The following is a 14058-nucleotide window of genomic DNA, read 5'->3' as shown; positions in this document are numbered from 1 at the left end:
GTATAATATATAATATTATGTACTTGATTGGATTTAGATTTTTTTGTTATTTAAAAAAAAATACTTTCGACTATTATATTAATACGAATTATTAAACGGTTTTCAGCAGCTAAAACGGTCTATTTGCTAGTATATAATAAGTCGATAAGGTTTCCATTCAACATCGTTGTCGAATAAGTATCAATTACCCACATTTATAAAGATATGACGAAATGTCGACAAACGATTGTAAATTACTATTTCTAATATAATCTTGCAAAATATGTAAAAAAATAAATCATGGTTCAATATTATATTTTATGATAACATTATGTTGTATTCAACATGCACTTGCTTGATTAGCGTATCTTTGTTTATTTAATTAATCTTATCGGTTAAAAGCGTATAGGTACACGATATTTATAGGGTTTTAATGTAAATGTTATTAATAATATTTCTGATTAATTGGAAATAATATTGCTCAATACCTACTTATAATGCCTCCGAGTACTATAATAATCATACCGAATTTAATAAAGCGTGGAAAGCGATACCTATTTCAACGTGAAATTATCAAAATATATTGAACCATTACTTTCATTAATTTTGTTGTTAAGAGTAGCTATATTTAGTCATGCTGTTTGCGAGGTGTTTTTAGCGGGACATAATCTAGTTACGTGTCCCATCTGATCGCTACACCCTATTACGTATTGATTTAACACTTACAATATTGCACCAGAAATAATGCATGTGATAGGTAGATAGATGACCTATCGAAGGTGACGAATTTTGTTATCAATGTAAACAGCTTTACTTGTCATGTAGTGCATATTGTAATACACGTGTCAGCGAAACCTCGTTTGATGGAATCGTCTGTACAATTTTTATTTGAGAGGTTATATAGGTATGTAATACCTACTACAGATTTTTGGAATCTAAATTCTAGATAATATCTGGAGCAAGTAAACTTTTATACAAAAAGATTAACCAAAACCTTCTTCAAAACTACTTGTAATTATTTTCAGTACGAAATATTATTTCAAATGTCACATCAACTTCTACACAGTTTTAAGTTCCAAATCATAAAAATGGAATTTATTATTTATCTTATGTCTTATCTGTTTGTATATTTTTACAAAGTGAATATTATACTCGATCTGTCATTAGTCATTACGTTTCCTGTGTTCTTGGTTCTAACAATATTATCTGTGAAGTTACTTTGTGTACGCTATAATATGCCGAAGATCGCCGAACGTATGGTTTGTTTCCGAAAATCATGGCCCCCGCAAAGGGGGGGCTGACAGGGCTCTGGTCTGGGGGCCTGGGCTTAGGAGGGGCCCGGCGTGATGAGTCGACCAGGTGAGAGTTAGATAAACGCACATAAAAAACTCGCCTGCAGCGCTATTTTACTTCAAAGATACTAGTATTTTAAAATATGTGGTTATGCGATACGATTTTTGATTATTGTGTGTCAATGTACTCGACAACTCCATAATTCAATTAGGTGTTTTCAAAAAACAAAAATCGATAAGTAAATAATTTTACCTCTAACACCATTTGGAAAATGCTTGTATAGTGTCACATTGCCTTTAACCCAATCGATAGGTAGGGGGGGTCGCCAAAGATTCTAGCCTGGGGCCCGTTTCAGGATATGGGGGCCATGCCGAAAATACTCGAGTACCACCTTTATAAAATATACCCCTACCTATAATATCAGCCAACCTCGATAATATACATTGGGTATTAAGTAAATGTCTATATTATAGTGTTATAGTTTCAACATATTGCTATCATTGTATTATATTATATCCTACGTATTTACACCGCTCCGGTCTATTGATATTTTGTGCGATTTTCTACCACTACACCTCAGATTAATCGTCACGCATAAGTTATTTATTAGCTATCTGTAAACACAGTCAATAAATACTTAATTAGATACGTTGTTGATTAGTATTTTTATTTAGAGTTGATTTATGCAGTAATTACCTGTATTTGAATTCCGAGATACCTGACAGTGAAAGTGTCTTTGGGTTAGCTTTGCCAACCGTCTGATATCAAACGCCTCGGAACGAAACCAGTGATGCATTTGTGGTGGCCAGTTAATGGTTCAAGAGAGACACCTGGCTTGTGATTCGTTTGAATCAGTACTTACCTCCTTAATTGCAGATTTATTTACACATAATTCTGTTCTATTAAATACATATTTATGTTAGTTGATCGGAGCACACATATTTTTTTAAAAGTTTTGCCCTTATTCATAAATATATTTATAAATACTACACCAGCAGAGCTATTCTAAATAGTTCACACGTTTCCGTTATTTTTATTGGTCCAAAATAACACGGTATCACTCCGAGAAATTCCATAAACATGGCGGTTATTTACAATAATTGTTAACACACCTCACTGGTTTTAATTGATTTCAAACGCACCACATTTTAGATTAGAATCACTAATCGGATGCATTTGGAATCAAGTAATATGTGTTAACTGTGGTACTCAACAAAATTTGATAGCTCGCGGTTAACGCGATCATGAATGGCTGTGTGTTAAAAAATATCACGCATGGTGACATACTATCATATTTATCACCCTCTTCATTGATTTTTGAGTTTATTTATTTATTTATTTAAGAAAACAAAGCATTGTGGACATTACAAATCTAAATTCAAGACATACACAACATGAGATTTACATTATAAACAACATAACCCTCACAAGAGAGAAGAAGAGAATATAGAAAATAATAATAATAACAAAAAAACATACTTTAGTACAATTTTATTCAGAAAAATAAAATTTCGGATACAAAATACATAGTACGTCACCGAAAATAATATCTACGTCTTTGGGGAGCGCATTGACTAGCCTGCAGTATGTCTTTATTTTGTTAGATGTAGCCCGCCAAACCTAAATAATTTTATTATTATTTCGTTTGATATGTTGTATAATATACATATAACCATATTATTCACATAATAATCGAAAAGTGAAAAATATAAATAGTTAGTATTAAAGATTAATTATTTATCGCTTGGTACCTATTCAGTGCTTATAACAACTCTTTCATGACACGAGGTGCGGTAAGGTAAGCGGCCGGATATGAGCAGAAGACACTTGCATCACTCGGGCTTGTTGGCATGAAGAATAAATAAGGGGATTCACTTGCTGCGGATTGAGAAGTGGAATACCGCTCGCACCCCGTACTATTTACAGTCCTCCTGTCAATTTTGTTTCCTCCGTTTCTCCGCAGCTATTCTTTATGTCCAGGTCCAGGTTGCCCGTGAATTGGACACCTGGCATGCGACATGTCACCAACAAAATATATGTCGTGTGCGAGGAGCCTTGGTTTCATCCCAGAGTCGCATGCTCCAGCGGCCGGGCTAATGGAGAGGTGTAGCGACTGGCGTGAGGTTCGCAAAAGCGTCATAAAGGCAGGACCGGTTCGGTCCGCGGCGGCGAAAACAATAAACGCGCGACGGCGACGGCAGAGCCGGCCGGCAACCGGTTCCGCGGCCGTTAATCCCGACTCGCCGGCCAGAGGTTCCGAGCCACGCCGAGGCGGCCGCGTGGGCGCGCTCCATCGCCAATTTTCGCCCGACGTGCCTGTCACTATTATCGTGATTCGCGAGGGTGAGAGAATACAGCGCCCAGCGGTGCCTACTTCTTTGAGGAAAGAGCGATGAAACCAGACTTATTCAATGTCCACCCCCATATGAATTTAATGGCTCTGATGTACAACAGCTTACCCGTCAGTTCTGTCACTCTGCCCAACAAAAACTATGAATCTCCACTTTTTGACATAGACGTAGACAAAATAAGTAGTACCTACACCTACAGTCATAGAGAGCAGTGAAATATTTTATAAAATAAATTAACAAAGCAATTATTACGCTTGGAAACAATTATCATTTTCATTTATCTACAAATACACTTCAATACGGTACATCTCTAACTTGGCGCGTTCGCCAAATGAAAAAAATAATATAATTCTTCTTCTTCGGCCATATCCGCCCTTAATTGGAGCATAATATGGACACCACGCGGCGCCTCCAAGAATCACTGTCGCTCGCCAGTCTTGCTTTGTTCCAGGTCAAACCAGCATCCCGTAGCTCCGCCGTATACCTACACTCTATAAATAGTATTTAGCGGCCTTCCAGGCAAGCCAGGTTGAGCTTCGGGCATCCTCAGCACGTGGACGAGCCAGGTCCAATGTCGCTTCTTCACTCTCGTCGTGATAAGAGGCTGCTTGGTGCGTTCTCTTATCTCCTCGTTGCTCCTTAAGTCATACCACCGCACACCCAGTATCCGTCGCAAACATCTGTTTTCGAAGCTCAGTATACGGTTGCTCTGAGCCTTAGTAAGGTGCCATGATTCGCTACCGTAAAGCAGCACCGTCAGAATGCAAGCGTCGAAAAGGCGGCATTCGGTTTTGAGTACAAACATTCCGCATCGTGTTGAATGAAGATTACATTTTATTTTAATGTTAAATATGTATCCGTGTGATACTACTCGTATCGTACTTACTACCATGCGAATCGATTATTATGTAGGTACCAAAATTTAGGAAATTTCGAAAAATAACGGTAGATAGGTAGATGTTTTATATAATTACATTACAGTGCTATTTACCGATAACACAAAATGGCGAATTTTATTCATTGTAAATGATTTTTATATTTTACCCTAGTTGTCTGTCGTCAAAAGTGGATGTTGATAGTTTTTAAAAATGCCCATGGGACAGGGGAGCACGGTGAACTAACAAAAATAAATGATTCTAATTATGTACTGAATATTATAATACGGACATTCAAAACTATGTGAAGATGTTGGACCGACTTAGGCATATCTTCCCATTCGGAGTACATTCTCGGACATTCCCAGATGATGCGATTTGTACCTGTAGTTCTCCGGCATATGTGATGTTGACATTATTAATGGTAGAGGTCTTTCGTTCTACAGGGACACTGTTGTACGCTAAAAACGATTTGCAGTTGTGTTGGTGTTCTTTGGTAGTATTGACACAGGGTGTGCATGAAGAATTACGAAAAAATAATCATATTTTTATGACTTATTGTTTTAATAAAATATGGAATAAAAATGCGTACATTAGAACGTAGGTACCTGTATATTATTATCTTATACTGATAATTACAATTCAATGAAAACATCGTGTATTATTATTTATTTAGTTGGGATTGGGAATGTACAATGTTTTGGAATTTATGAATTAGCCATAACGATATCATTATCGTTATTTAACGGATTAATTATAAATTTATAGAGAACTAAACAATTAAAGACAATTATAAAACCGTAAATACATAATCTTGTTGGCAATGTCATTTAATTATACATATAATCATTAGGACTTCTGAGAAAAATTAGAAATGGCATTTTCAACTATAAGTATAATGCTGTCAAAGTAAAATAAATAATATGAAGAACATAATTTCATACATTGGACACTAAAGAGGCGCCCAGCTAGATAGATAACCAGATAACAGTCACTATATGAACACACTGTAGACGACTCCAAAGAATGAGTTTATAACCTGTTTATGACCAGCGACTCTTAATAACAAAAGAAACTCCGCCCTTTACGCCCCTGCACTGTACGTCTAACCAATTGGTGATAAAGTAATAATTGCAGGCGGTTCTAAGTAGCGTTTTATTACAGGCCTTAATGCATACACACAATTATACCAATCCAGATGCGAAGCAATTTTAGCGTACAACAGTGACTCTGTAAAGTGCGTGGACTATACCTACGTGTGTTTCCATTTTCTTGCGAGTGAGGCTCGCTTGCTACGACATGTTATCAGGATATCACGGGCTGTCGTCAGAATTAAAGTACCGTGATGCTGAAAGGCGAATCCGCGCTCTATAAAATGGCATCTCATCGAACAATAGACACACGAAAGCACTATCTCACGACAATTTCTTTATAAATCGCCTTTTAAGTTATAACCCGGATACACGAGAGCTTAGCATTATTCGATTTTACTTTTCTCTCAAACGACAGGCATTGAATATTTAAAAGTGTGGGAGAATATTGCATGCGGCGGGGTATTATTATTTGGAATAATTACTGATAATGGTAATAACTTTGCGTTTTGCGGTTTTCCAAATGAAAGCGAAACTTCTAATCAGGTTTTGCGTCGACCAATCCACTTGCGACTAGGGATGTAATATCGAAAGAAAACGTATTGATATTGGTATCATGCCGAATACTTGCAACGAATTGACATTCCTACTCGTTTTCACTTTAATAATGTTATTATGTATTACCAGTTCTTCGCGCAAAAGCATTATTGTATTAATTATAATAAACCACAACATATTAGAGGTAATAGTTTTCAACGATTTTAATAACGATCAGCGCATCTATTCTATACACAAGACTGCTTTCGGCCGCTAAGACCATTAAGTTAGTTGTAATTGTTACAATAAGTGCTGTGATTTAACAGCACCTCTCTTGGCTATGATAAATTTCAGAGCGAGATAGTCAGTTTTGACCGTTTAGACGGCTAACTTATTGTAATTGTTACATTTAAGTTACAACTTAAATGGAATAGTACAGAGCTTGAATCCGTTTGAACTTAAATATTCCATTACATATTCTTTATTATGTAATATTATTTCCCGTTGCTCTCCGTTTGACATTCAATCGAAATATTAAAACAAATATATTTTGGGTGGACTACGGAATTGACTTTCCAAAATATGTTGCAACGAAATAATTTTATCAGAGGAGAATTCGAATATATTTTTATGCAGACAACAGATAAGAGATATACCTAGGCATTATTATATTATCTTAAAATGAGATTCAAGATTAAATTCAAATAAACACGATATTTTCGAATACAATTTCGGATAGCATTCTTATAACTGAAGTAGATAGACCAAACTTATGACCGAATCCCGTATATGACATCCACGCATTCATTGGCATCGCTTCCTTCTAGTGTATCGACCAACGATAAGAGAAAGAAGAAGACGAATAGCCCCAGACATACACTACATTCATTAATTGAGAGGATGACAGCTGTGGACTGTCTCATAGTAGAGAGTTGTGCCCGATTGAAAGATAAACTCACCAATAATTTGATAGGACCCAAGGAACCATCGCCGGAATTACCTTGCGATGTCAGGACCGCATTAAATAAGCTATGATTCGGTGTCTTAAGCTGAGAGACGTACCTGAAAAGATGGGACTTCTTAGCCGGTGAGGACGTCCGAAGTGTGTGTAGTGCAGGACATCAGACTATGGTTGCCTGCCTTTGTGTCGCGGTTCAATGCAATAGGAACCTGCTAATGGCGACTGACAAGGCGATCTCGGTTGCAATGTTTCGGATATGTGACACACACATTTGTGACAAAATTCTAACAACTCAGCCGAATTGATTTTAATTTACGGCAGCAAAGAAATGAGGTGACGAAACAGTTCATTCATTGTAAAATCATCAAACAATTTCCTAAGAAAGATTCAGTAAATTGGTGAACTGATCATCATGGACCCTGTCACATCCCTTCTTAGTCATTCACTGATCAAATACAATTTTAAGTGACGTTGAAACAACGATAATCGCTCTACAGTCGACAAACATACCCAATACCAAACACACAATGATAATAATATTATGTACCCACTAAGTGTCACTTAAAATTGAGTCAAATTAAATTATATCAATAAAAAAATATTTATAAAACAAATATATACCTAGGTACATACTTACTTAATAATACACAACATAATATAATCTGTCTAATAAATTCGTTAATCGGTTTGTGTATAATCGCGAGTAGTGGTTTACAAAAATATAATACTGTAAGTAATTACAATTAATTTACTTAAATGGAATAGTACAGAGCTTGAATCCATTAGAATTTAAATTCAAATTCCATCAAGTACCTTCGGTCGAAAGTATTAATATTGGAATATTTAAGACTTACGAGGGTGGGTCAATAAGTCCTTAGAAAAGCCGACAGGTGGCGCGACTAGTACTGTAAGCGGTTTGTTTTCATGCAGCGGCACTACCGATTCAGTATGCTACGAAGTTTCAATCAGATTGGTCGGGTTGTTGTTATTTATTTTCGTACATTTAAAAAAAAATTTGCTTGTTTACAAAAATGGAGAAAATTGAGTTTAGAGCTGTTATTAAACATTTTAATATAAAAGGGTTAACAGCAAAGGAAATAAAAAATGAGTTGGATTTAGTTCACGGCATATCTGCTCCTTCACTTGCAACTATTTATAACTGGTTAAATGAATTTAAACGTGGTCGTACATCAACAAAGGATGAACCACGCTCAGGACGTCCTGTAGAGGTGACTACACCAGAAATGATCAATAAAATCCACGATATGGTGTTAAGTGACCGAAGATTAAAGTTGAGTGAGATAATTGAGGTTACAGGGATCTCAAAAGGTAGCGTCATTTCTATTTTACATGACAAATTGGGCATGAAAAAAGTTTCTGCAAGATGGGTGCCGCGTTTGCTCACAGTCGACAATAAACGCAATAGGGTGGTGGCCTCTAAAGCCCTGTTGTCGCTCATGCAACGCAATCCGGATGAATTTTTTCGTCGCTTTGTGACTGTAGATGAAACATGGATACACCACTATACTCCCGAGACGAAAGAACAGTCAAAGCAGTGGATTGCGAAAGGCGAACCATGTCCAAAGAAGGCGAAAACCGTAAAATCAGCTGGTAAGGTTATGGCTACTGTATTTTGGGATGCACGTGGAATTATTTTCGTTGACTATTTGGAAAAAGGAAAAACAATAACAGGGGATTATTATGCATTTTTATTGGACCAGCTAAAAAACGAAATTGAAGAAAAACGGCCTCATTTAAACAGGAAAAAAATCCTCTTTCATCAGGACAATGCCCGTGTTCACACATGTTTACGATCAATGGCTAAAATTGAAGAATTGAAGTTCAAATTGGTCGACCACCCACTGTATTCGCCAGATTTAGCCCCCAGTGACTTTTTCCTTTTCCCAAACTTAAAAAAATGGCTAAGTGGACAACGTTTTTTTTCAAATGAAGAAGTCATCGATCGGACAAATGCTTATTTTGAGGACCTTCCGAAAACTTATTTTTCTGACGGTTTAAAAAAAATTGAGAAACGTCTAACCAAGTGTATTGAGCTCCAAGGAGATTATGTTGAGAAATAAAAAAAAAATACAAAAATAAAAACTGTTTTAATGCTTTTTTCTAAGGAATTATTGACCCACCCTCGTATTTTTGAAAATAAAACTACATAAATATGTAAGTACCTACGTGTATTTTAAATCTAGGACCTAATAATTTCCAAATAACTATTGGTATGTACCTATTCTAAACACATTTACCTAATAGTACGCAAAGTCACCTTACGGTAACTATCGGTTTATTTTAGTTAAAACCTGTCGTCAATTTGGGTAGTAACCAAAGGCACCGGAAGATGCAGCCAAGCCCGCGACATACCAAAAACTGTAGCACTGAATTGTCAATTACGATGGTAGTGCCAGCTATTGAGCTATATATTAATTGCAATGCGGTAACCTATTCACAATAAATGAAGATTATCGATTTCTTGTTTCCTTCAAATTGTTATCATTTATTTGAATATTATGCAGCAATCATAATAATTTTCTACAAACGGCTTACCATACCGATGGTGCAGATCACAAACCTTCTTAGTCAAAAAATGGGATTTTACAGGGGAAGGTTTAAACTGATTTATTTGATAATGTGTGACTTTTATTAAAAGAAAAATATCCAAAGTCTAATGTTTTTGTATTTTTTTAATGATTGTATAACTTTATTTATAACTAATATAAACCGTATTACATTAATCATGACATAGAAGTATTGTGCACTCAGATTTGTTGAAATATATGACAAAGGAGGTTTTCCTTTACATTACATTATATGAGAAAAGTAAATTAGTTTTATTTAAAAAAATAATGAAACAGTTTGTGTGACATACGAGTTAAATATTGAATGTCTGCATAATTAATAATAATTAATGTAAATTTAACTATTGTACATGTTTATAAATAATCAATGGAATCAAACCCGACATAGTTATGTATGAAGCTCTTTTAAAATTCTAACATATTTAAATTAAAAATGTGGTAAAGAGTCATAAAAATGGTGACAGTCCCTTGGAATAACACATTTTAGTTCCTGAAGGTGCTTGAACTTGTTGGCCGATATTTTTTCTTGAACCGTGCAATCTTGGATAAACAATTGGAACTGTTATGATCTTCGGTCGTCTCGGTAGCTCTTTAAGATCATGGCTAAAATTAATTGTGTATCCTTACTGGATTTTCCCATTTGGAAGGTAAGCCAAGTGACACACAACGTTAACAATTGGATCCCCGTTTTTGTTTCTGGGTCTTAGCAACGTGTACCGAAGTCACTAGTACATTATAGTTACGTAAAACATCATGAGTTACATAGTGCGCACTATAAGGAAATGACATATTTATGGCTTTTCATGTAGCCACTGCATAATCAGATGACAGATAAATTTCCCTGTTCTTCAATTTTCTTTCGATTGCAGCATTTACAGAATCTCTGTCCATTTACGTGTGCCCAACCTCCAAGTATTTTTGAATAGGTACCTAATCTCGAATTGATATTTTACTGCCAATCGAGGAGTGCATTAACTATACAAGAATATTGTTCTTATTTTGATACACGCACCCATCGCTCAATATTTAAATGGACTGGTTTCTAAATTAATATGAGGTTCGTTGGGTGATTAATCAAGAGATGTAAATGTCGGAGCTTCTTAGTCTTCTTATAAGTGAACTTCATCAAATGTGACAATATGACTGTGACAATGCCTTATGTATTTGATGTTTCATTACATCTATCTTTGTAAACTCGATAAAGGCCCATTTTCTAACGAAACATTGGTTCAAGAAAATGGATCCCTACGGCAGTAATGTGACTCCATTCTTGGTAGTGAATCGATAAATTCTGCAGCATATCTTTTCTTAGAATCAACATTTCGCTCATTGTCCTTGCATTGCTGGTTTTGGTAATCCGTAAATGGCATTCTTAGCCCAATTTCTAGCACTCTAAACTCGTATGGCGAAAGTATTACAGAACATTCATAGGCAAACTTCTTTTCTTTCCTCGTTTATCTTTAAGTGGTAGTGATAGATATACTCCCTTCTACCTCCAGAGTTCTTACATAGCTTCTGCTTAGGGTCTATACAATCTATTAGTAAAGAAACATATGATTTTCTCTGTGGCCATTACATATCCAACCAAAAATGGTCGAAATTCACGGGTTTATTGATATTTGAATTGCTTTTTGGGATTGGGATTGCTTTTCAGATGAAACACATGCTTGTGAGATGCAACGTGGACCAAGCTTTCGTTTGTTTTTATTTTTACAGTATGTTTTTTTACTAATATTGTCTTTAACTCGGTCCGGATATTCCTGTTCTTTCACTCTATTATTTGCAGATATATTTCGTTTCCATGCACTTTGCTTTTGTTTCTCTTTACATCATTGATATGCCTTATTATCTCAGTCGATAGAATATTTTCATTATCTTGAACAGAATCTGAAAGTATAGGTTTATACATATCGAAAATTCTTGATTTTTATTTGCTTCCAATGCTAATCGCATGATCTTTCTACTCCAGGAACTCATTATTTGGGTTTATATTATCAAAAACGTAAACCTAAAACCCATGTATCTCTAATAAATCATTTTTTTTTAAAAGTTTAGTTTGTAAAACTTCACTGATAGCTTCATACAATGAACTGATATAGAAGCAATGTGCAGCAACTTCACATCGCTGTGGTAACATGTATTCACAAAACTCATAACTCACGTTGTTTAGGAGGTTTGTGCAGCATAATACGATGAACATGACATAGGAGTTTTAATTAAAAGATCAATAAACTGGGCTTTATTTCTCTTTGACATAGGAGGTAAAGTTCAACAGATCCGTTAAATTTTTGTTGATTTTTTGATACCATAAAGTCAAAATCGAAAAATTTGACATAGAAGGTTTGTGATCTGCACCATCGATACCGCATTCGAAGTATGAGCAATAACTAGCACTACCCTCGAAGTTTACAGTTTCGTGTCATGGTCTGGTTATAGTGGGCCAGGCACGTGACCCTTTTTGGAAGCTCTGGTTATGTTATATGATAGGTAGGTACCTATATGTTCACATAATGTAATCCCGCGCCTTTTCTTTTTCTTTTTTTACCTTGTATTGCAGGAGGCATAGTAATTATGTCGCCTTTTTTGCAGTCATAGACATATCTATATAAAAGTGTAATGCTAAATTCTTAAAGTACCTAAATCATCTTTAGACCTTCAACACTTGCTACCCTTGTGATGAGACCCCATCACCCACGCTCGCTTAATTTAGTCCATTTTGAAAGTAACACTAAGTGTTTAGGTCCCAGTTTCGATTCTGGGTCTAGCAAATATACATATTACTTTTGAATGTGTGTTTAGAGTCAGAGTATTGACCTAATAGGTTGAACAGGGTGTTGATATATTCCACTTGCGCGAGGTGAGTTTTGGTGGACATTTTGTTTTTAAATTTATTTTAATTTTATTTATTAAGGAAACAAACAGTTACATATTGATTACAAACATTTAAAATATAATAATGAAAAGTTATTGCAACCAGCAAAGTTTCCATATATACATTATAATATAGTTAAGTCTAACAAGATAGAGATTAAAAATAACATAAATATAAAGAAATTACATCATATTATAAATTCTTAAAATAGGGTCTCCTAGCAAACTCGGTGTACTTCTTTGAACTTCTTATGTATAATTATTGTATTTTCACTGCTTTTGTATGTTTATATTATTATGTTCTCTTTTTATATTTTCATTTTTGTCGTTTTTATTACTTTTCTTCTTATAATAATGTTTCATGTAATGTTGTGAACGTCTTAAGCTTATAATTTGTAATGTCTACAATATGTTTAAAAAATAAATTGAAATTGAACAAGGGGCTGACGTCAATATCCCGTAAAAACAAAAATCTGTTAATAAATACAAACCCCATACCTTAGGATCTGACATGGTTTAACTTGGATTTCAATAAGCAATATAATTAAAATTAAATCCCCACAAGCCCGATGCAATATCTGTGATACGTATTCATTTAATTATCTGTATTCGCTAATCCAAATAATTGAAATAATGATAATATATTATGGTTAGATTTATAAAGTTTACCATTGTCGTGCAGATATCAGTTTTCAATATATTGTTTTGCACTTAGGTACCTATTCTAAATTAAACAACTACCACAGATTTGATGCAAACCCTTGAAGTTCTTCAATAGGTTTTACGAGTAATTTCTCATAGATTATTATCATAAGCTAAAATACATAGTATCTACAGTTGCATAAAATAAAATAAACTTATTTACATTGTTGTAACTTTTAATGTGTTGATGTACTTTGACATTTTCGCGCAATGTAAGTTATCAAATCTTGTAGTTATTTTCCTAATAACTTCTGTGTGCTGTCATTTCTTGTGGCTTGCCTTTGGACCGCCAACAATAAAACCGATTTGACGCAATGTTGGAATGACATTTGTGGTTTCGTACGGCGTAAATGTGTGGAAATCATCCACGCGAGATACACAATGTGATCTAGCTTATTTTTTTAAATGCCAATCAAATTTACTATAATATATCATGTTCTTGCTTCTTTTAAACCTTTACACAAAGCCTCTCTATTTATCTCTACGCAGCAAAATGTTCCAGCACTTAGGCGTTCATTTCGTAACATTCTTTCTCAATGATAGTTTAAAATTAATTTCAATTTCGTACCCGCGTGAGAAAAACTTTCCTGGACCGGTTGATCATTCTTGATTATGTGTGGTGTCATTAAACCCGGTGTCACGATTATGATAATTATTATTTTAATATAAAATATCTCTCAAATGCCACATTTCTGTGTGTTACCGGTTAGCGAACCAACCGGTACGGTATGAGATGTTATTTTGTCGTCGCCTGCGACTGCAATTATAATATTATTACTATCGATGTTGATTTTCACTTTGAAACTGTGC

The 14058-nt window shown here is 34.9% G+C and overlaps 1 protein-coding gene across 2 annotated transcripts in view; it reads left to right on the top strand.

The window, feature by feature from the left end:
• Cip4 (formin-binding protein 1-like Cip4) overlaps nt 1–14058 on the top strand; it is a 189025-nt gene that overhangs the window by 43706 nt on the left and 131261 nt on the right. The gene's annotated exons all lie outside the window — the stretch shown is intronic.

Source organism: Rhyacophila brunnea, unplaced genomic scaffold (assembly GCF_057557595.1).
Source record: "Rhyacophila brunnea isolate RB1 unplaced genomic scaffold, BYU_Rbru_1.0 scaffold_2, whole genome shotgun sequence".
Classification (NCBI taxonomy): domain Eukaryota; kingdom Metazoa; phylum Arthropoda; class Insecta; order Trichoptera; family Rhyacophilidae; genus Rhyacophila; species Rhyacophila brunnea.
Note: the sequence above shows the minus strand (reverse complement) of the source record. Positions and strands in the feature narration are given on the sequence as shown.